Here is a 23,591-nt window from a genome sequence, read left to right as displayed (position 1 = left end):
TGGTGTTTTTTTTTGTTCTTTCTTGTGATAGAGGTGTACTGTGACTGACCTTCATATGCCACACGCCAGGGTAACCTGAGGTCTGAATGAAGAGTGGTCATGGCGAGCTGAACCCCAGCTTCCTGCTGCCAGCACTTTTTCTCCTGAGTCTGCACCCACCTGCACGTTCTTTTTATTTTAACAACCGTCCTCTATAAATAAAACTGCTGTTGCTGTTCCCTGCACCTGGAATCCCTGTAGCGGACTTACAAATCATGGTGGCACGAGTTCCAACCGAAGCAGGTGTCGTGTTAGAAATAGTTCTCAGCGTCCCCTGAGCGTTGTTAGGTTTAGCAAAGTGCTGTGACGCTTAGAGAGTTTGGGATTGGTGTGGTTCTTGATGCAGAAAAGGGTTAATTTAATATTTGGCCCCCTTTTTAAAGCAAAAACGACCTCGATAGTACCTGTTAATTATAACACTTTACAAAGTCATAAAGAAAACCAACTATACACATGTGTAAAATGGAAAAAATAAATAATAACATGTGACACTTTAGCAATTAGTGTTTGCACAGTTTAAAAATAATTGGATTAAAAGATAATTAAAAACATGTCAACCTCTCAAAGTACTTACACCAGAGATATTGTGATTTTGCTCTATACTTTCTAACTCAGGATTATCGTCACTGGCCACTCACCAGCCTTTATTCTTTTAAAAGCCATGCTCTCCACACAATGTGCTAGCTTCTCTCGAGCAGCCAACACTGCTGGACATGTATTGTTTAATTTCCTTAGAAAAATAGATGAAAGTCTCTGTAATATTTAGTGAAAACCTGAGATTTTTCAATGTAGGGAAGTCGGCATCCGAAACAATAGCTGACTAACCCTGCTCTGTCTCTGAATAATAATTCACTCACCTTCACTCTCAGCAGCCCTCTCTGTCACACAGGCACACACACACAGACACACTCGGTCTGGCTCTTGTCTACTCTTGTGTAACTCCTGCCCTCAGCACGAGGTTGCTATTCAGAGTGAGAAGTGAAATGAAGCCAAAGATTTTAGAAGCACTATATTGTGCTATAATATATCTGCTAATATAGTGCTATAAGTATGGCCATCCCCATGGCAGCTTCAACTCCCTACTACAGTTGCTTTGGCTACACAGTCACTTACTCTATTCAAGAATCACTCTACATCTCTATCTTAGGTAATATTTAATGAAAGAATTTAACATATGAAAGTTGTTCTGTATATTTTAGGGCTGAATGTTTTGTTGATACACTGAGTATCCTGTTTTATTGATTGTGATTGATAAATCCCCAAATTTTGAATGATTACATGAAATGTGCAACGACAGTGCTGTGAGAAACTTCACAGGTTGTCTCATACAGTGTGTTTACTGTCAAATACTGATAATGTGTTTCTGTTTTAATTTTTTACTATCTGATAAAATACAATAATAATTTGATAACAAATCAACTATAGTGTAAATAATTTTTCAACCCCAATGTATTATTTCCTTGAAAAAAAAGTCCATTAAACTCTACTCAGTGATTTAAATGTAAAAAATGTCAATAAGCAATTTAAACTCTGTATCAGCCTCATGAGTGCAGACGTTAGTTGATGTCAATTATTTCAAACCAGCGATATAATTAATCATTGTGTTCAAAAAGTTTAAATGAGAATGTTTAAAAACGGAAATGCAAAAACCAAATGTAGTTTATATATATATAAACCAATTAGTCTCAAAGGATTGAGGATTCAGATGTATCTACATTAGAATTAAAGAGATAACATTATATTGACTTGAATTCAATATTACATTTTATAAAAAACCCTACAATAAAATTAAAAAGATGCAAAAATGTAACTTGTCCATCTTGAGATGAGCATTTTCAAAGTGAATTGGTAAAAGTGAAACCCAAGACAACAAAATTCAATTGAACATACTGTATGTAGCACTGTGAAACACAGCAAATGGCATCAAGAGAAAAACTAAATCAGTCTTATATTAAATCAAACAGTGACATGATGTTAATATTTGTAAATAATAAACAGGTTGACAAATCCTGCAGCTTATTCCTCACAAGGGGATTTTAATTACATGACTACAGAGATAAAATCGCATTAATCTTATGTATTTGTTATATTTCTAATAAGTTTTATATGAATTCAAAACATCACAGACTTGTATTTTAACATTCAGTAGTCCTATCCTGCAAAGGATGTTTTCCCTTCTCACTGACTTCTAATATTTCACAAAAACATGGACCAAATAATAAAGTAATATTATAATGGCATTAAATTGTAAGGCCAAAAACTGTAATTTGCAAGTGTTTGCACATCCCTGATACAAACCAGAATAGATGCGGAGCCATGTGAGTCATACACTGAGACCCTATGTGCGCATGTGTACCTGACATATTATACTTTGAGCTAATTAAATATTTAGCAGACTTTACGACCTCTGCGGTTAACACCTTGACTCAGAATATAGGCAGTGCTGTCTATCATGACAGTTATGCCTAGTAAAAGGTTGTTATGAGCTCCTTGCTCTGTCAGTTTACTCATTATATAATACTGTGCAACAATGCATCATCAAATCATTAGTTCGTTTCCACATGTTGGCTCACCTCTTCCACACTTCAGAGGTGAAGAGGGGTCTGCAGGTGCCTGTCAGTTGCATGTGTTTATTTCTAGTGTCCATTGACCCTGCTCAGGATGAAGATTGATGTTGGATTCCCTCCCACTGCATTCCCAGGGTGACTCTCCTGCTCTTTAGTGTCCATGCTGAAACGCACAGCATCATCTATAGATTAGGGATGTGTAAGCTTCCCGTCCCCCGGACAAAGCAGGTGATTTGAAGTCCCCGCAGCTACGCAGTTCAACTAATTCCTGCCTAATTGACAGATCTGTGAGAATGTTGCTGTGAGATAAATGAATCCGCTGAATGAGGGCAGAGATTTGACATTTGTTCTGGGATTGAGCTGGACCATAAGGCTCTGCTGAACCCATCACAAATGACAGTAATGTGTTGAAACATTAGCTTTGTATTTTCTTTATTATTTCTGAGGTAACACCATGTTTATGTGTAGTTACAGACTATTTCTATAACTACATTTTGTTTTAGATTTCATATTAACTAGTGCAGTGCCTGTTCTAAACCTGCCTTTTTGAAATGGTTTATTTGCTTGGCCTATGATAATGCTCGGGTGCTACTTCAGAATTAGTATGTTTGTCCTCACCAAGAAGGACTAATTAAACCATAAACGGTAACACCGCTTTTTTTATACAGTCTATAGTACAGAGTAAGGTTAGAAAACGTGTTCATCCTACCTGGTTTACCTCCAATAAATATGTTATAGTCAATACTTTTCATAAAATGAAATTGAATTTGCTTTATTACTGTTCAAGCGTGTGGCTTATGTGTACATTTGAATGGTTTACTGAGCTTCTCTTATTTGTTTCATACATTGCATCAGGTATTTCAGAGTTCTTCAGACCCAAGTTCACAACTTTTCCAAATAAAAACTCTCTAATTCATCTAAAAAAAACATTGCAGCAACAAAACAAACCTTGTGATTTTACTTTGGAAATAAATTGCCAAACTGGATGGATGAGTGTTGTTGCATGATGGAGATCAGCAGCCGTCACAGGTCAGTCCATCTGTGTCTCAGTCCTATATTGTGAAATGAAAATAATTAAACTATCAGAATGATCTGGCAGCGATTTTTGTTCCCGTGGTTTGACCCAGTTACTGACCTCTGTGGACACAGAAGAAGTCATGTTCAACTCCGTTCACATGACTTGTCTGGTCATTTCAATGCTTAAATCTTAACACAAAGGTTAACAGGGGCAGCCCATCATGTGTGCATGTTGCTCACTGTGTTGAACCTGGTGGAGGGCGAGGTTCTCTTGTATTTTCATCTTATCTCACAGAGGTTATTTAATGTTGAACTGCAATACTCACACTTTTTACTCAAGCCACAAAATTATCTCTTTTTGTCATCACTCATCACCTCCTTGCTGTGAGCAGCAGCATCGTCATTATCTTGGCATACATTCTCTTCTTTATGTGCGATACTTACCCGTTTCAATGTTAATATCAAGGTAAAATACATCATGTTTCTGTGGAATCAAACGTTATTATCTATAGGAGCTTAGCATCAAAGTATTTTTCCTTCACAGCAGGTGATTAGTGCATAAATATAAAACAAACACTAAAAACACTTGGTCTTTGGCCTGTGTTGAAACTGTATCCCTGTGTAATCGCTGTTCTCTGTAGCACTCTTTATAAACATTCCCTGACTAATCACCTGCTCACTTCCTAATAAACTTCAAAAGCTCCGAGGGTTAGCGTAGTTGGCATGTTTGACTGGTATTAACAGGTGCTGCCATAAGCCAGCCATGCTGAGTTTTATATGGTCCACTATTTATTTAGTCCTTTCACACAATGAATAAGGATTTATTGACTTAGTGTATATAAGATTTACTGTCTGTTTTAGGGTTTATTTATTTCATACAGCAATGTAATTTAAATTTAAACGAATGACTCTGAATGACATTTTTGCTTTGCTTGACTCATTAATGGGTAGAACTTCTTTTAAAAGTTGTTTGGATGCTGTACATCACAGATACATTTGGGCATCAATAATACATCAGGTTTCTCTGTGGTGACAACAAATGCTGGCAGTTGTGTTTATTCTCTGTGTCAAGACGTCTTTATTAGATGCAGTCAATTTGCGGCATTAGTTTTTCCTTTGTCAGTGTAGTGAAGTCTAATGAGCATCATTGAGAGCAGCCCATGTTTGCCATGGCTCAAATCTCATGAGTGAAGTTATAAAACTTCTCAACAGAGAGAATTGTATTTCACAGTGTCAAGTTGTGATTTGGTTTCTTACATTAAAGACATCTGGATGTCCTAGAAAAAAGAACATTACTAATTCAGCTCCCCTTGGTAAGTAAATATATTGAAAACATCTTTTGCTAAATGCACAAAAAATTAAGAAAATATTGCATCCTTTAATTAGCCCAATAAAAACATGGCTCATATCGGACATCCAGGAAATTGTGTTTCTCTCTGGCTGTATACGTTTTACAAGTTCTGAAGCAGACAAAGCATGGAAAAGGGAACCTCTGCATCCCATCATAGCTTAGCTGCTTTTGTTTTGCTTGTTATTTTCATATGTTATTTTATTCCATAGACACTAAATAATTGAGCAAGGATAGACTAAAACTGCTGTTTGACATCATTTTTGTCTACACCACAATATAAATCAGGTCTTTCTATTGATATGTTTCTGACTCATGCGGGAGTAAAATTCTTCAGAAACTACAGTATCTACTGTATCTTTAACAAATACTTACTTAAGTAATGTTTTTTTGTACTTCCACTTTACTGAGCCTCTCTCAGGAGGCCCCCTGGGGAGTCCCGTCTCCCATTTGAAAACCCCCAGCTCACACCATTACAATGAGTTGAATTGTTTTTCATCAGTGTTCAGGATATAGTAAAAAGATATTAATTCAGTTCTGGCTCTCTGGTGCTCTTGAGTTCTACATGTTCACTCAAACAGAAATTAGAACGTCTTACAGTCATTGAGCTAATGCATGGAGACTTGGTTACGTTGCCTCTGGGAAATTAACAAGTGACTAGCAAGCAAACCTAACTTCCGACACGAGAGAGAGGATGAGACAAAAACAAAAACCAGGGGGTTGGGAAATACACAATGCTATAATTAGCCGCTGTTATCATGATGCTCGTGTGGTTTCTGCAAGCAGCCTGTCCTGGAGCCTCACTCAACAATACAATCATTTGCAACAATTGTGTACATTTAGATTACAAATAATGTTTTACAAACGACTCACTCTCCACCCTTGTGTCAATCTCATGCTGGTAGTTAAGTCAAGTCAAGTCAATTTATTTATATTTATAATAAATATACATAAAAACAAACAAAAAGCAGACCAAACTGCTTTACAAAACACACACACACACACACACACACACACACACACACACATACACACACATACAGAGATCAAGGCAAAAACAATGAGGAATATGAAAACAATTTAAAATAACCCAGTGTACTTGCTAACCCAAACAACAGTGCACAGGAGTGGTGCTGCAGTGTTGGAGCAGACATGTGTCTCCCTGAAGGGGAGATTTAGATGTCCCGACAGATTAGATGGTTCTTACCATGTTTGGCTTGTAGATTCAGCATATTGGCAAGTGTGGTGTTACACAACGTGTGTTTAAGTGCCAGAGGATTAGATCGGTAGAGCAAGATTGGTTCCAGAGGCAGAATTAAAAAAGGCTGCAAACACTGTCCAGCAATTGTTAATGAGTAGATAAATTAAATGTCTTTACATAGACATCAGAGGGTAAATCCCAATGGTGGTGAAGACAACAACTCAGGTGATGCCACGCTGCTTCACAGTGTCATCAAAATAGGTCTTTTTTTTATTGTTTTGATTGAGAGACTCCTAGTGGCCAAACTTACATATTGTACTTTTTTAAAGTGCCAGCTGGCAGCAAGGGGAATTACCTCATGACAACCTCAGCAAGAGATGAAGCAAAGTGGCAAACAGGGGAAGTCGAGGAAAAACAATCACAATCAGAGAAAATCTATAATACGACTAAAAATATTGCAAATAATCACAAATTACTTTAAGATAAATGAGTAGAAATATGGCCGTAGTAGTTTGCAGACTTAATGTACCAGTGTGCATTGCATTATCCAAACAAGCAGTAGCTTTCTCTATTTTAAGCATTTTCTTCCCACAAGAGAGTCAGCCCTTTTTTCTCTCTTTTTAGACAGGCCTCCAAGGTCGGTGACACTTCTTTTGTCTGACTGGCTGGCCTGAGGTGCTGTTGCTGGCACTGTGGAGTCACTGAAATCACCATCACTTTGAATATGATTAGTGGATGTGACACAAGGACAAGGTTGCTCACAAAACATTGTAAATATTGTGAGCATCTGCTGCAGCAAGGTCCTTCTGTGGACTGCTCTCACCTAAAAACCACCTTCGCTCTCATTTCTCAAAATGTTTGATAGCCAGTGCCAACATTAGAGTGACCTTGCAAAAACCCTTTTTTTTGCCTTGTGCGTTAACAACATATGGTTTAACTGAGAATGCCTCGCGAGAATCCTTTTAAATCTGGCAAAAATGTTCACGCACACTCACAGATTAACTGATTCGATTTTGGTATCGTCGAAGATCAAAAGTCACGGTGGCCTCACAAATCATTAAACATGATAAATGTATCTCAAGTCTGCTTCTAGGGAAATTTCTTTGAGGTTTGACACTTGTCCACTTGTCACTTGGACTCAAAGATTAACTGATTAAATGTCAGAGGTCAAAGGTCACATTGACCTCATATGAATCTGGAATCAAATTAATTTAGACTGAAACTGCACCTGTTGGCAGCTCAGTATACAACCACAGTATTTCTAGTTTTCCTATGTTCTGAACAATGCCTGTCTACTGCTTTCTGCTTTTTTTAATTGGTTGTGGATAGAAAAATTCATTAATTCCCTTCTTTATCTTGACTGACTGATGACTTATGTTTTTTTTTTAACCTCTTGCTGCATCCCTATTTCAGATTCCAGTGTCCTGGGCTCACCAAAGTGGTTGGATATAAACTTATTTTAGGCTCACCATGGATCTCATAGGTCATTCCGATATTTTAGGGAATGGGAGTGGGGATGTTTGCGAGCAGAAAAGAAACATAAATTCCGCACGCAGACAGTGAGAAGGGACACACGGGAGCTTTTACAGAGCTTGGGGTCACATCCCTGCTCCACCAGTTACCTAGCTGCAGCACAGTGAAAACTACAAGCAGGAAGCACCGAGACAGCTCAAGCAGGCGAGAGGCTGTCACACATACCACAGATTTAATGAAATGGGCCTACATGGATCAATGGCACAGTTCATTAAAAACATCCGGCTCTGGTACGCTTTGCTGCTGAGCAGTTTTGATGAATGTGTCGAAAACCCTTCATCTAATATCTCAGCTGCAGAAATGTTTTTCAAAAAGATTCATCTAGATTCATTTCACATTATTTTTAATGAGACCCAGCAATTCTCACTAGTCTGTCGAGCAGTTTCTGGCTCCTTGATATGTGTTGCACTTCTGACTCCATGCAGTGTGAACTTTTAAACAAACATCTACAGAAAAGGAGGTTAAGATTGATGTGAGTGAAATGATAACGAAATGATTCTTGTTTTTATTTATTTATTTATTATTTTATCTCACTCAGTTCTATCTGGAGCTTTTAAATGGAATTTGGGTTCCCCAGGCAAAACAAAGGTTTCTCCCATATTGTGCTATGTCATTGCTGTGCTTACTGTTGTTGGAACTGCAGTTTTCAGCAGGGATTTTGATTTGCTAGGGTTTTATATACCTTCTGAACAGGTTTACCACATGAGAAAACCACATGTGTGTTTCCTTTTAAGCTCAGTCATATCGTCGACATTCTGTCTTGAGGGGCATTAATCATGCTGACTGATTTTTATAGACAAATCAATTTCTTGTAGCAGGCTGTTATCATAAGTTTCCAATTCCCCTTTAATGTGGAACATGTCTGATTACTTGAATGGTTGGATTTCAGTTTTATTCTCACTGGGTAGAAAAAAGAAATGCTTCTGATTCTATGGGAAGGCCTCTCATTGTAATTTCAGAGAACTGGGACATTTTTTCAGAGCTGACACTCCACCCAATCATGTTTGTCACGGCTGAAGCTGAGCCATACAGTGTGTGCTGTAGTGTTCATTCAAAATCATATTCAATCATTTAGCAGTGTCTTCTACTGCATGGTAGGTAGGCAGACAGACAACACACAAAGAGAAATGGGATATATAGGTGTAATTTGTTTTTATAGTAATATTGAGATGTCTGTCACATTCTGAAGAGCGGGAGGACTTTCTGCAGTTGTCCAACACTGCAAATATGGAGGCATTGTATTTTTTTCTAGAGTTTAGTGTTCCTGGTGTCTGTTTGGATATTTATGTCTGCCAAGGAGGTTATGTTTTCATCTGCATTTGTTTGTTTGTTAGCTAGCAGGATTATGGTAAAAATACTGTATGGATTACCATCAAATTTGGTGGAAGAATGTGGTATGGGTCAGCAAAGAATCCCTTCAATTTTGGTGCAGAACTCAATCAGGGGGTAGATCCAGGATTTTCGTTTTTCACTTTCTCTGGCATTGAGAGAGAGGGCGTTTTGCAACATTTTCTTTGATGTCTCCATGAATAATTCATGTAATCTTGAAAAAAACTGGTATGCTTAGGGGTTAGTTATTTATTTGGGGGGATCATTTAATGCATATCCAAATAAAAATGTGAATCTAGTGAATTTAAATGTGGTGTCATAAGAGGACTGTTAGGACTTAGCAAGGAATTCAGTCTACTGAGTGCAATTCTAGTAAATTGGTTAAAGATTATCCTACGATATCCGTGAAACTCGTGGGAGGATACATTTTCATTGATTTTCCCAGGAGATAATTCACGGATGCTTATGGGGAAAAAAATCAGGCATATTTAGGGACTGATAACAATCAGTGTGTGTAAGTTGGTGCAGGCCCAAAGAAAATTCTGTATTTAAATGTGGTTTCAGAACGACCACTAATGCATAGCTGAGATAACAGGAGGTGGCATTGGCCAAAAGGCTTTTTTGGATTAAGGGGACTGTTGGGCCTTGGTGAACGTATGCTGTCTACTGACTGCCACAATACTTTTTCTGAAGGTAAAGCTTTTCACTATTGGAATCCATTATAATGTCTTTCTTCCACACTAACTACATTCTTGGTTCTGCATGAGGAGAAAAAGAGGTTCAGTCTAATGTCACTTTAAATCTGCAAAGAAACTGACAGCAGATCCAGGCAGCTTTTAGTACACCGTGTGATTTGTCCCTTGTTCTGGCTGTTAAAATATAACAGATTTGGCAGATTTATGTGATTAGAGACCTTGTTCGATAGTGCTGATACTAAGTAAAGCTGAAAAGTGTCAGCTTTTTATTCTCAAATAATCTATCACATTCAGGCTGCTGTCAAGCATTCATTGATTGTCACAGTCTCTGATTCTGACTTTTTCCATCAAGGTGTCCTCTTCAAAACATTGTGTTTCAGATGTAGCAGTGTGTCTAATTGATAAAGAAATGTCATTTTAGCCCTTCCTTTCGTGTGGCCAGAATTTGAAGTGTTTAGACTGAGTACATACTCAAAAGATGAATTGGTCTCACACAGAAGGTTGTTGTGACAAAATTAATTTCATATTATAAGTGGGTCCTATAGCCAATTGATGGTGCTCTGAAGGATTAATAAAATAGATATGAACAGAGATCTGCGTAAGTGAAATTACAGGAATTCCCAGGTTCCTGGAAGCAGGACTTCTGACATCTGTTAACTCATGTTCTAATTATTTTCTGTACCCCAAGGTGTACCTGCAAAGTATTGACGTCCTGTATGTTTCGGCTCACAAATCAATTCCTCATTGTCACCTTTATGTGGTGCATGATGTAGCCAGCAAGGTTGTTTAATTTAACACATTATGGTTGGAACAGGACTACATATTGATGCAGGGAAAATTGAGCAAAAATTACCATCTCTGTTACTGTCAAAAATTAAAACATTATTCCATTAAGTACTAATGAGGAGTTGATGCTGTGGTCCTCTGAGAGACGCTGAATATATTCAACACTCTCCTCAGCTGGAAAGGTGCCTGTGTTTTTCTCCATCACTAATTACCTACTTGTAGCTGTTTCCAGATAGCAATTTACTTCTGACGGTGGCTGCTCGATCATGTTTCACTGCCTTTTATTTTTTTATTTAACATTGAAAGATCAAGGTTTCAGGTTGTCTATAAATAACAGCCTCGTGAGTCATGACACATGTCAAACTTCAGTCTAAAATAGGAAGCTAACCATTGCGTCCCATAAATGTAGAACAGTGTGCAAGAAGATATTTTTTAATGATTTCTGAAATTGATATTGTGAATATCACACTGAAAAAAGTTCTTAGCTTCTAATGTATGAATGGCCTACTGTTAAAAAACATGGCGGCCGCCGTAGAGAAGACCCACTCCAGGTGTAAATATAAAGTATTTAAATATATAGGGCCCGTTCTAGGGTAAAGAAAGAACAATTTGTCCAATTTAGATGTCCAATGACGGTTAAACTCAACCCCCCTCAAGTGTAGCGATTTAGTTAAAGTGCCAGGTCTGCAGGGAGAAGGTAAAGATATAGATGATTGCATTATTTATGAGAGGTGAAACAAAAAATCATCTGTCTGATAATGCAACAGTCTGGCAATATCCTTTCACTTTTCACAGCCTCTACGGTATATGAGCTGCTGTGGCACCAGGCTTTCATCATGGTAATCAAAGTGGGGAATCACAGATAAATTGAGGTTCTTGAATTTTAGAGCTGCAGCTGAGAAAACAGTGTCACCACGAGCTTCATCTGGTAGCAGTTCCAGATTTCTATCCCATGATCTTCATCAACAAATGGAATTTGCCTCCCTTTCATGGTACATCATTGTCAGACTTGTCATTTTATTGGAGCAATGCAAATTCCCTTTGTCAATGATGGCTTGAAAGTTGAGGTTTAAAGTTTCAACCTCTTTTACAGGCCATACTTTATATTTGAACGCATATACAAGGCTAAAGGCTTATTTATGCTGCCTTTACGTACAAATACAGAACCATGTAACCGTGACTGCCCACATACTTCCATGTATCCTTTACATTAGCATGGTTGTTAAGCAATAGTCAAAAGTCAAAAGTTTCTGATAACAACACGTATCGCCATTGGAGGTAGTTGTGATCTTAAGGAAGAGGTAAAAGCGACTGTTTGTCCCTTTGCCTGGGTGAGTAACATCATAGATGCCAGTAGTTTCTTACCAACTTGCAAAGTCTCTTCTTAAAAAGTTCCGCCATTGTTGAAATTTCTTCCTAGTGTCATGTTCGACTCGCTGGAGCTATTGGCTCTTGGCTATTGCCCCCCCCCCCCCCCCCCCCCCCCCCCCCCCATGATTTCAGGTGGTACTACTCCATTTTGTCAGGTTTGTACGTATTCTTAAGCTTTCAGAAAACATGCAAAAAAACAGACAAGATTAACATAAAGACAGAAAGCTCCATTCATTTCCTTATGTGTCTAACTTAATGCATAAATTAGCCTTCACCGCCTTATTACACTTGCTTCTTTTAGTGATGATGATGATGATGTTCCCATACATGATTTGCAAAGGCTTGTATCAAACTTGGCAGTGATCCAACACACCAAAATGACTAGTTGGGTGAAATTTGTTATGTCTGTTGTTTCATCACAGCTAAAAGAGAAAAAATCTGTTGTGGTGTCCTTCAGTGTTTTTACAATATCTTGTGCCATGTCAGTTGTGCGCTCTGCAATGGTTCTTTTAGAGAAACTGACACTTCGGAACAATTTTAGTTTGTCCAGTTCTAGTGGATCCACAGCAGCAACAAGGCTCCTTTGCAAAGTCTCCTTCTGAAGGAGGTTTCAGCTTCTTCAGGCACTAGTAAGGTTGAGTGTTGGGTTGTAAAAGTTGTTTTAGTCAAAACCAGCTGGGAGTATCATAATCATTATCATCATCATCGCCTCACCAAAGAGAAGCAATTCCAGTCATTACATCAGAGAAGAAATGTTGGTTCAATAATTTAGTATGACCTGCAAAGGATGTTGAAAAAAAAAAATGGCTATGAATAAGTTTTAAAAACGGTTCCCTACCTCCTGCACTAATGTTTTCTCAGCCCATCACAATCCCTGTGAAATAAGTAAACATGACACTCATTCATTGTGTTGTCTGAGGAATTCTGGCCTGGCAGCCTCTAAATGTATGTCCTCCAGCATATCAAGAGGTGAAAGCTCTGAAGGCTGGAGCATTACTTGAAAAGTTGGAGGCTCATTATCGGTGTTGAAGTAGCACCCCTGGGCACCGTGCTGCACAGACACTGAGTCAGCCCCAAGTCCCAAACAATTCAAATCTATTTTAATTAAAACAGAAATAGGTCCGGCGTTTGTCTGCCAGCTGACTTTAATTATGCAGTCACTCTTTATAGTCCCCATCTCAGACCGACAGAGCTCTGTTTAGTCAGTGGCTTTTCCTCGATTCTTTCCCATCCATAATGATTTAGGTTGATAGGTTTGTTAGAGTTAGTGTGTCCAACTGTTCAAATCCATGGAGTGATGGGAAACTGCAATTTAAAGTGTAAATCATCACTTTACTCAATACTGTTTACATCTATACTGTAACAACTAATTAACCAGCGACTATGTAACAGTTGCAATTATACAGCAGTTGTGTGTAACAGAGTCCAATATATGTATGTTATAATTACACTATTTTACTGTGTAAATTGATATTTCCTAACATGTCTATAGTCAATGTGGAACGTTTGAGAAAGTTTATGTGCCCCTATATGTTAATTTTCTGGGGACCCCTTCTTATAAAGTGATAGTCTCCTGCTTCACGTCTCCCCTGCTGATGTACTCAATGGAAGAGAAATGTGCTATTTTAGTCATACAAATGTCCATATTTAAGCCACTCTGTTATTATGTTATTGTTTAGTAGTGCTAACATGTTATTTTATCTCAGCCAAGGAGGTTATGTTTTCACCCTTGTCCGTTTGTTTGTATGTTTGTAAGCAAGATTACACAATCACAACAGAATGGATTTCCACAAAACGTGTTGGAAGGATGTGTTTGGATCAGGGAAGAGTCTATTCTATTTCCGGATTAAGGAGGCGGATCCAGGAATTTTGTTTGTTAACATTGCGAGATACACACAAGGCGAGACTCTGCTAATTAAATTTAAACTCAAGAGCAAAATGCACACAAACACAGCCCCTCTGACATATTGAGCAGAATCACGCCTCGATGAGTGTGATTTTTCACTCGAGTTTACAGTGTATCGAAAATATACAACACATTGTCTCCGTCTGCATATTAAATATTTGTCATCCCGTTGCAAGAAAGGTTTAACATATTTGTTGACTCATTGAAAGAGACGGGATAATTGTTGCTAAAAGCTTTCCAAAAGGGTCTGAAGAGCTGAAATCCTCAAAAAGCTAACTATTGTGTAGCTGGTTGTCAGTTTGACAAAACAATAAGCTGCCTTTGCAGATTGAATCTCAAAGAACCGACACACCAAGATACTGAACATACTGTGCTTAACAGTCAATAGATTTATATATAGGCCAACTTCTCCTGTTGTAGACATAAAACGAGTGACTGTGATTTGGTAGCAGCTGTGAAGTTTCATCTTAGACCCACTGTCAAATCAGTATGAGGACGCAATTATTTACTGCTGTAATTCACTTTGCTACCCAGTGACTCACAGCTGGTTCATCTGTTACAGAGACAGGCCATAATGTTGAAACGTCATTTTCCCATAACATAAGGATTTATGATCTCTATTGTGCTGTGTTGGGGGAATGAAACTCTGGAAAGAGACGAGGATCCGTATTTAGCTCATTTCTTCAGTTGTGTTCTCACTGCAGGATGTGATGAATTAGTGTGAACTTGCTCTGTCTGGATGCTGAACTGAGTTTTGTTTTAGCCTCATTAGTGAAGTAATTTGCATAGGTTTTTGTTCATAATCTGTATGTGTACTGTAGCAGCAAGGAAAGATTGAGCTGATGAGATCTTCATGTTTCAAAGATGATTGAAAAGTTGCATATATGTCCACAATACATTAAAGCAACCATATATGTGAATTAAATGTGAAATTTAAATATTTATCTGGACAAAACATTATTCCCTAATTGAGTTTCTGTCATTACAAACTATTTATATAAATCCATTTTATTATCCTTCCCACTCACCAGTGCTGCAGACAAATCCTCATTTTTTTTTTAAACCATGATTACCACAAATGCAGCAACAAGACACAATTTCATGTCACACTTAAAATTTAAATTTTGTTTGAAAGCATATTAAATAATTCATATCTTTTATAATTCAACTAAGTGGCTACGTGACTCTTAAGTGTGTTATTTTGCACCTTTCTACATGAGTTGTGTTGTCAGTCTGCTTTGGAGCAGCACTGGACTTCCAAACTAATTTCCCTGCAAACCAAACAAATATTTTATTGACATTTCATACATGAACACTGTGATTGTGCAAATAAACCAATAAATATTTAAACAACAATGCAGCAGGTATTTATGGGGTCAGAGATGGGCTAAATTTAGCTACCCTCTCTCCTGCTGTCTCTGGCTGGATGTCTGTATTTATTCTGAAAAATATGTGTTTGCAACCTCAAGTCTAGCAGCTGTGAGCGACCCCATTACAGAGCAACACTGCTCACAAAGTCAATTACCAAGACAGTCTGCATGGCAGTGCAGCGATTAATTACTTTAAACAAGCAAATCTGAGTACAGTGTATTTAGACAATTGGTCAAATTCATTTCTCCTTAAAAGGTGTTGTATATGGTTGTATTGTGTATATCTTAATAAATGCTTCATCATCAGAGCCCAGTGCCATCTATGACAGCAGTGACTTCACTGTTTCACCTGTCCTCTGTTCTCACCCACCCCTGGAGCTCACACACATCTGTGTGTCGGTCTTTAAATAGAGTATCCCCAAAACATCATTACCTTTCCATGAAATGTAGCAGACAGACGGGCCTAGGATCAAAGACCATTTTCACAGTAATGCGAGTCTGGGATTGCTGCCAGTAAATGATTAGCATGTTACAGTTAACTAACAGACTCACACTTGTTTCTAGAAGTCATCTTTGCAGGGTCAAGAAATCCATATTGATGCTATAGTAACACCTAAACCAGTCGGGACTGCAATATCAGCCATCAGAGGTCAGTGTCTGACATGAGCAAAGAGGCAGCTGTCAGCCCAGTGACTGTTCCTATTTAAGTTCATTTTGTAGTGAATGCAGGGTTCCGGTTATGCAGTCCTCCTATGCTAATACTCATAATCAGTAGATGTACAATATTAAATTAAATGTATGTATTATTATGGTCATATATTTATGAAATGCACTTTGACAGCAGTTGAGTCACAGTCTTCTCTGACTGTATCCACACAACAGACCAAGACAAACATGTTGTCAGTGACCATTATAAAAGATATTTATCTGAAGGAACGTCCTTGATGCTTTTGTTCCAGACTAATCTCTCACATCCTACATGTGAGTATGCAGAAGCGATAGCCAAGGGACACGATTTTGAGGACAGAAGCCTTCTGGTTTCCATTTCTAGTTTGACCAATCACACTTGAGCAGACGTTGGTTGCCTGCAGGTAAACAGTCTGTCTGGAGACCAAAAGAGTTGGAACACATTGACCAAAATGCATCAGCTATCAGCTTTTTTATTTATCTGCGTTCATATACAGATAGTTGTTAATAGAGATTATGATCTAAAAAACGTATAAAAAGTATCACAGTTTGTGTTTTGTGTGGAGATATGTTGGACTCATGTGATAAAATAAACTAGTAAGACTGTCAACAGTGTATGGAGAATGGAAGATGGAGTTTTGGCCCGGATACCTACTGGCCGTAGCCCCTAGACCTAGAGGATAATTCATCGTCAAACGATAGCTGATGGGCTCCGAGATCTGGTCCAGCTACTATTATATACTATATACTATAACTACATTATAGTGCCTTACAGTTTGTCAGTTTGCCTTTCTCCCTGTTAACATTTACTTAATGTACCTGGCTCTATATGTTATTACATGTCTTTATGAGGGAGTTCAAAGTAACAAACAGAAAGACATGAAGAGGCAAAAACAACCTGTGAATTTTAATGGTATTTGCTAAAGGTTAATCGATTAGAGGAAAAAGGCCAAAAAAACGTTTGTTTTTTTCAATAAGTTCTTTTATGGCAAATAATACAAAATTTTTATCAAAGGCAAACAGAATCAACATTTAAAGTTATGCTGTTTTATGAAACGTATTTGATATTTAATGACTAACTTGCCTTCAGCCCACTCTTAGTCAGACTGCAACATTAAAGAGGCTTTTAAGGTTCAACAGAAATAGAGACTTTGGCATTTTATTTAGTAAAAGCATTAACCTTATGAGCCTATAACCCGTGTACAAAAGCAGCAGCCTTTAATTTCCTGACTGCAACATCATATATAATTATCATTCATTTCTATGTATTTAAGATGTGTATGTGGTGGAAAAGCAAAACCTTCTTTCACACTTCTCTGCATTTAAACTCTTCTAGTTATAAAGAAAATCAACGAAAAATACATGCAACATCTTAGTTGGGATGGTTAGGGTCATAGTTTTTTACTACAGGATAATAAACTTGTGAAAGCTCTGGTTACCTTTTACACTGGACATTTTACTAGAAAAGGCACGTGTTTCAGAATATGTAAAGGAAGCTCTTACTTTTAACCTTAGATATCACAGCCTCCCTCTTAAGGTGTTTCGAGATTAGAAGTGTTTACTCCAGATGCTGCGACCTCCATTAGACAAAGATTTGCAGATATTCTTTTCAATGTTACTAAGTTATTTTTCTGGTGACATCTTAGCTGTTGCCAAATATGTGCTTTGCCTCCCACTTGGACACCAAATCCTCCCCCTTTCCACCATTCACATGAGTCTCTACTGATCTGTGATGTGACTCTGCTCTGCTGTTGTACGGATTTTACAAACTGGAGATTTTTTTGTAATTGACAGATGTGCCTTTGAAAATAAACCAAATGGGTTTTTACATCTATAAAAAATGAAATGGACTGTGTGGCCAGTGGGCTAGTTAAGTCATTTGTGGGTGCCTTAACATCATGTAACATAAACTTCCACGGCAACCCTCCATCGTAACGAAAAAAACTAATAATAATCAAAGCAGTTAAATTTAGCAGTGAAAGGCCATTCATCCTCCTATTGTTGCCATAGAAACCAAGAAAGATTGTCTCTACCCCACGCCTATTTCTTACCTCATATCTTGTATACAAAATGTATGTGAAAGAGTCTTTTCATGAATCAGTGTGTGTGTGTGTGGGGGGGGTTAACAACCACAGATTCCTCTCCCCCATTACTGCTAGAGCTGCCAGATGGGCGGCTGATGATGAATGTGATGTTGGAGAGTGCTGCAATTCAGCCAGATTGGTGCGAACCCTGCACATTCTCCTATATCTGCCACTGTCTCGTTCTCCCTCTTCATCTCACTGTGTTTATGCCTCTGTGCCGGTGACAGCCAGTGGCCAGAGGCGTTGTATTTTTGAGTTGTCCGTCCGTCCATCCTGTGAACGTGATAGCTCTAGAATGTCTTGAGGGAATTTCTTCAAATTTGGTGCAAATATTCACATGGACTCAAGGATGAACTGATTAGTTGTTGGTGGTCAAAGGTCACAGTGACCTCACAAAGCACATTTTTTGCCTGGTCAAGGTTATATCTCTGGAACGCTGTCCAGTAATCCTTTCACATTTGGAACAAGAATTCACTAAAGGACTAAACAACTTGATTTTGGTTGCCAAAGGTCAAAGGTCATGGTCATGGTGATACAGTATCTTCAGATCATATCAGCTTGAGGGAATGTCTTTCTTTTATTGAATTATATAATTTTTTACAAGCATTCACCTGGACTTGAAGTTGAACTGATTAGATTTTGGTGGTCGAAGGTCAAAAAGTCAAGGTCACATGACCATTCATTGTTTTGAATGCAATATATCAGGAATGTCCAAAGGGAATTTCATTATATGTGGCACAAACATTCACTTAGACTCAAGGATGACCTGAACGAAATTTGGTGGTCAAAGGTCAAGGTTACTGTGACTTCACAAAGCAAAAATCTTTGCCTTGTGGTGAATGTAAAATCTCCAGAACACCTTGAGGGAATTCTTTCACATTTGGCACAAACATTCACCTGAACTTAGATTTCATTTTGGTAGCCAAATGTCAAAGGTCAAGGTCACGCAGGCTTAAGGATGTAGGTTTATGTGTTTCTTGAACACGATATCTTAAGATCAGCTTGAGGGAATGTCTTCAAATTTGGTAAAAATATTCACTTGGACTCAAAAATGACCTGATTCGAGTTTGGTGCCTGGAGGTCAAAGGTCAAGGGCACAGTTACCTCACGACCCTGTGATTGAGATAAATTAGGACTGCCCTTAGCGAATTTCGAACTTCTTCAGGGGAATTTCTTCAACTTTTGATCAGTTGTCACTTGACCGTATTTGAATCTGGTGAAAAATGTTTATCGAAATATGTACACAGAAACTGCAATGGTTGGCAGGGAGGCATACTACCGCAGTGCGGTAATTCTAGTTATTTTTTCCATTTCTATCCTCCTCATCTTCCTGTCTTTTATTCTTTCTCTCCAGTACTTACAGACCCACAAGAGCATTAAACTGCACACTGCATTATACTGTAGCTGTATTATGTGGTGATTTAGTGAAGTGCATGAAGATGCCAAGGCTTGTTTACTTTATCAATCAGAACTCATAATTGTCTTAGGTCATCGAGTAAGCCTGATAGCACTAGAATACCTGACAAATAAGATGATGAACCTGAGAGCAGTTCAGGTTTCCAGCTCCTTTTTAATAAGATGTGTCTTTTTGAATTTTCCCCAGTTGCTCATTGGGTGGCAGCATGAGCACCAGATTCACAGGACCACCACCGCCCCTGACCAGAGCTGCTGAATTTTAAAGCTCAATGCTGTAAATTACATCTATCATTTATGTAGAAAGCAAACATTTAGACAGACATTATAGCACGGCAGCGTAGTAATGCCACTTCAATGTGGAATTTGAGATTTCAAGAATATGGTGATAATATTCTAACAATAAAGTATTATTTTAGGCTACTTGCCATTTTAAAGGAGGAAAATCAGCCTATTGACTCACAGATAATGAAATATACAATCTATTGGCTCATCAGCACCACATTATCATAAGTATCAGGAATTTGAAAAGATTGTGCAGGAAACTGTCTATTCTAAAGAAAAAGATCCACAGGGACTTGGAGGAAATTGACTCTTGAAGGAGGAAATCTTTGGTAGTGGTCGATTGCAGGTGGATGTGTTGCATCTGCCTATTATTGAACAGGGTGCCTTAGTTTCTAAAGAATCAATGAGATTGGTAGTTGAGATTTTGGATCAGGACTGAGTGGAACAAAAATGTTCCACCCAGGCAGGTTATGGGCTGTTGCATGTTTGGGCCTGTGCAAACTGACCCTAAATACACCTATAAGATTATTAGATGATATACAGGTATGGACAGTGGATAGAAAAAAAAACCATACAAAAACAAAACATAGTGCTTCGCTTTCAAGACAATCTGTGAAGCCATGCTTTGTGATAAATCTGTTCCACTTCCCTGGAATCATTCATTGCTTGATTGACCTCTTCCTATAAAACAGACAGTTTCAATTAGTGAACCGTAAATCGAGGTGTATCAGACAAATACTTTCACACTAATCACAATTCTTTTATATTGTGACTGAAGGATGTGTAATCACACAACGGTTAACATGCCTTTAAAATGTGACACCTCCCTGACTGTTAAAAGAAGGTTGTGTATGTGTATGTGTATAATACATAGGGAGAGATTTCACCCACAGTCATTGTCTTGTTCTTTGAAGCATTACTCTTACTATGCCCTCAATGCAAAGACGGGGCAGCAGCCTCTCTGTGCATGTGGGCTAATGTATAACTGAGATGGGAATTTATGAGTTTGTGAATTTTCCAGTTGGCAGTGATGTGGCTCTGTGAATGGTAGCGTACAGTCAGTCAGTGTGTGTCATACATAATCTCAGTGGCTTTACGACAGCAGCACCTACAGTGATTCCCTACTCCTCAGAGCCCAGACTCATTGTAACGGAAGCCCTTCACAGTGTAATTGGAGTCTTATCAACAGAGGCTCTTACAGGCTGTGTACCCAACTTTAACAATATGGGGCACTGTTCTTTTCTCACACAGGAGCCCACTTGTGAGATGTCTTGCTGTTTTAGAAGGGAAGGGAATCCATTTCATAAAAAATAAATAAATCACTGTAAAAAACACTTTTAAATTGTTTCTCTAATGCTTTAATTGCTTCTTGCCCTCTTATCAGTCGGTACCAGATTTACTGTATTTACACTCTGAGCGGAAGTCCATCAATGGGGATGGCTAGCTTTGATTTAATTACAGTTAATAATGCACAAAAAGAGAACATGTAAGTTTATGTAAGTCACATATCTCTGAGGAAACTTTTATCCTCCTTTGTAGCAGTTTATGAAGAATACCAAAGCTAAGCTATAATTGACCACGTTTTCATTTGTTGTAGATAATAAACCAAGTTGAAGTATTTGATTCCCTCTGGTGTAAATGTATCGAATTACCTTCAAGAGTCTGATATATTGGGCCAATTTTTTAATAGCCCCATGCAAGTGTGAAAAATCCATTTAATGTCCTATAAAGTAGTCTATCTTCTGTTTCTATGCTTCCATGCAAGCGACAGCCAATGGATAGGGGTATTATGTTTCCGTCCCTCTGTCCATCCCACCCTTTTGAACACTATATCTCAAACACACCTCCAGGGAATCCTTACAAAAGTTCACTTGGACTCGCAGATGATCTGGTTAGAATTTGGTTGTTAAAAGTCAAAGCCACTGTGACCTTACTGACATGTTTTTTGCTCTTTAGTACTAATATCTCAGGAACCCCTTCAGGGAATTTCTTCAAATTTCGTTACAAATGTTCACTTGAACTCAGAGATAAGCTGGTTAGAATTTGATGGTCAGAAGTCAAGGTCACGGTGACCTCAAAAAACCTTTTTGCCTTGTGAAAGCATTTTAAGAAAGCCTCGAGACAGTACTTTCAAGAAATGCTCAAGATGTAGTTGACGGTGGCCTCACAAAACCTATTTTTGGCCTCCAAGTCTGTCTTCAGGAAATTTCCTCGACTTTTGACCAGTTGTCTCTTGGACCCAAAGATAAACTGATTAGATTTCGGTTGTCAAAGGTCACATTGACATCAGATAATATTGAATGCAATATATCAGGAACACCTGGAGGGATCAAAACTGCTCTGGTCGGCAGAGGCATTCAACTGCAGGGCGGCAATTCTAGTTTACATATGCTTCATACATTCAATGTGGCAATATGAAATTGTTGGATAGAATGGCATTTATATTAATATTAAGCAAGATTTCTCAGGTTTTCCCTCTGGATGTAGGTTGCTTACACAGTTGCTTAATGTATAGAAAGGTCTTTGAAGTTCCAGGGGTAGAAGCAATCAACCCCTTTTTGTATAAATTATATATTAAGTGGCCAGAGGGAAAAAAAAATATTGGCATGGCTGTATAATATATTAAAATCACTTGCACGGTAAAGTAGCCGTGTGATAGAAATCCAAGGCCATTTGTGGTTTGATTTGAGCCTCTGTTCAGCAAATACACCTGTGATATCCAACTAAATCTCACAAGTCTGCTGACAGATCTGAGCTACAGAAGCTTCAGCTTGCCTTCACTGCTCCATAATGCTCTGCTAAGAAGCCTTTTTGTGACAGTGAATGATGTTGATTGTAAGCAGATAATAACTCTAAATCTGTCTCTGTCCCATTTGTAGGACTGTCTGTCACTGTCCCATCAATAGAAACATTGTTCAGGCTCTCCACAAAATCCGAGAATTGAGTGGTTTCTGCCTGACAACGGCCTTTTGCGTGCACAAGGCCCCGGAAAAAGTCACACTCACAGAGGGAGGTGTGGAACCACACAAACAAATGGGCACACATGGTTTAATCACACACTGGCAGACAGACTGCCCACATTGTTTGTCTGTAACCTTCAAGCGTTTGTTCCCAAAGAGGCGGAGAAGGTCAGGCTCCGTGATCTGTGACATAACAAGTCACTGCTCACTGTGAACTTCCCTGTTTGTGCCATGTTTGTAAAATCCGGTCTGTCAATGATGGATGTTAATTTGCTGGTGCTGAAAAGGAGCAAATGAAACCTGAATTTATTCATCAGTGTGGAAATAAATCTTCCAATGTGACGCAGGTCATGTGAACATGAACAGGTACAGATGAATGTGGACATAAACCACTCTTTGAATGTTGCATAATGCAGATGTCCAGTCGGCAGCAAATACAGGCAAACATCATAGTCAGCATGCTCTTTCCAATCTGGGAAATCTCCATGTTCTTCTGAGGATGTCTAACCAGAGACTCACAAAAAAATATATTTATGATGATCTTAAATCCCCCTTCTGTATGAATATGTCATTTATGGTTTCCAGAACAGGTTACTTAATGATATACAGGAGATTAGTGGCAAATTGTTTCAGAGAAAAATGGCCTATTAACAAAAAAGTTAGGACATATTATCTTCTTAAGAATAGATACAATGTTGGAGATCATGTAACGTATAATTTACATAAAAGACAAAGATCCCCGTGTGCACAGGAGCACCACCTGTAGCGCTGGCAAATGAAATGCCACTACAGACGAGGACAGACTTTGTTTGTTGTATGACCTCATCAAAAATTGAGTTGTACTTTTCTGTTACAAAAAAGGGAGAATGTGTTGTTTGTTTGTTTCTTTACACATATTAAGATGGAACTTAAAGTCTGTTGTACTTCCTTACTGTGGGAATGTGTTTCTTTGCTTAAGAGATCACTTTGTCTTCATTGTGGACATTTTGTCACAACGTTG

General features: G+C 38.3%; 1 protein-coding gene across 1 annotated transcript in view; it reads left to right on the top strand.

Moving 5' to 3' along the window:
- gramd1bb (GRAM domain containing 1Bb) overlaps nt 1–23,591 on the top strand; it is a 119,725-nt gene that overhangs the window by 640 nt on the left and 95,494 nt on the right. The gene's annotated exons all lie outside the window — the stretch shown is intronic.

This window comes from Hippoglossus hippoglossus, chromosome 13 (assembly GCF_009819705.1).
Source record: "Hippoglossus hippoglossus isolate fHipHip1 chromosome 13, fHipHip1.pri, whole genome shotgun sequence".
Taxonomy (NCBI): Eukaryota; Metazoa; Chordata; class Actinopteri; order Pleuronectiformes; family Pleuronectidae; genus Hippoglossus; species Hippoglossus hippoglossus.
The sequence above is the reverse complement of the archived record's forward strand: the minus strand, read 5'-3'. Positions and strand labels throughout refer to the sequence as shown.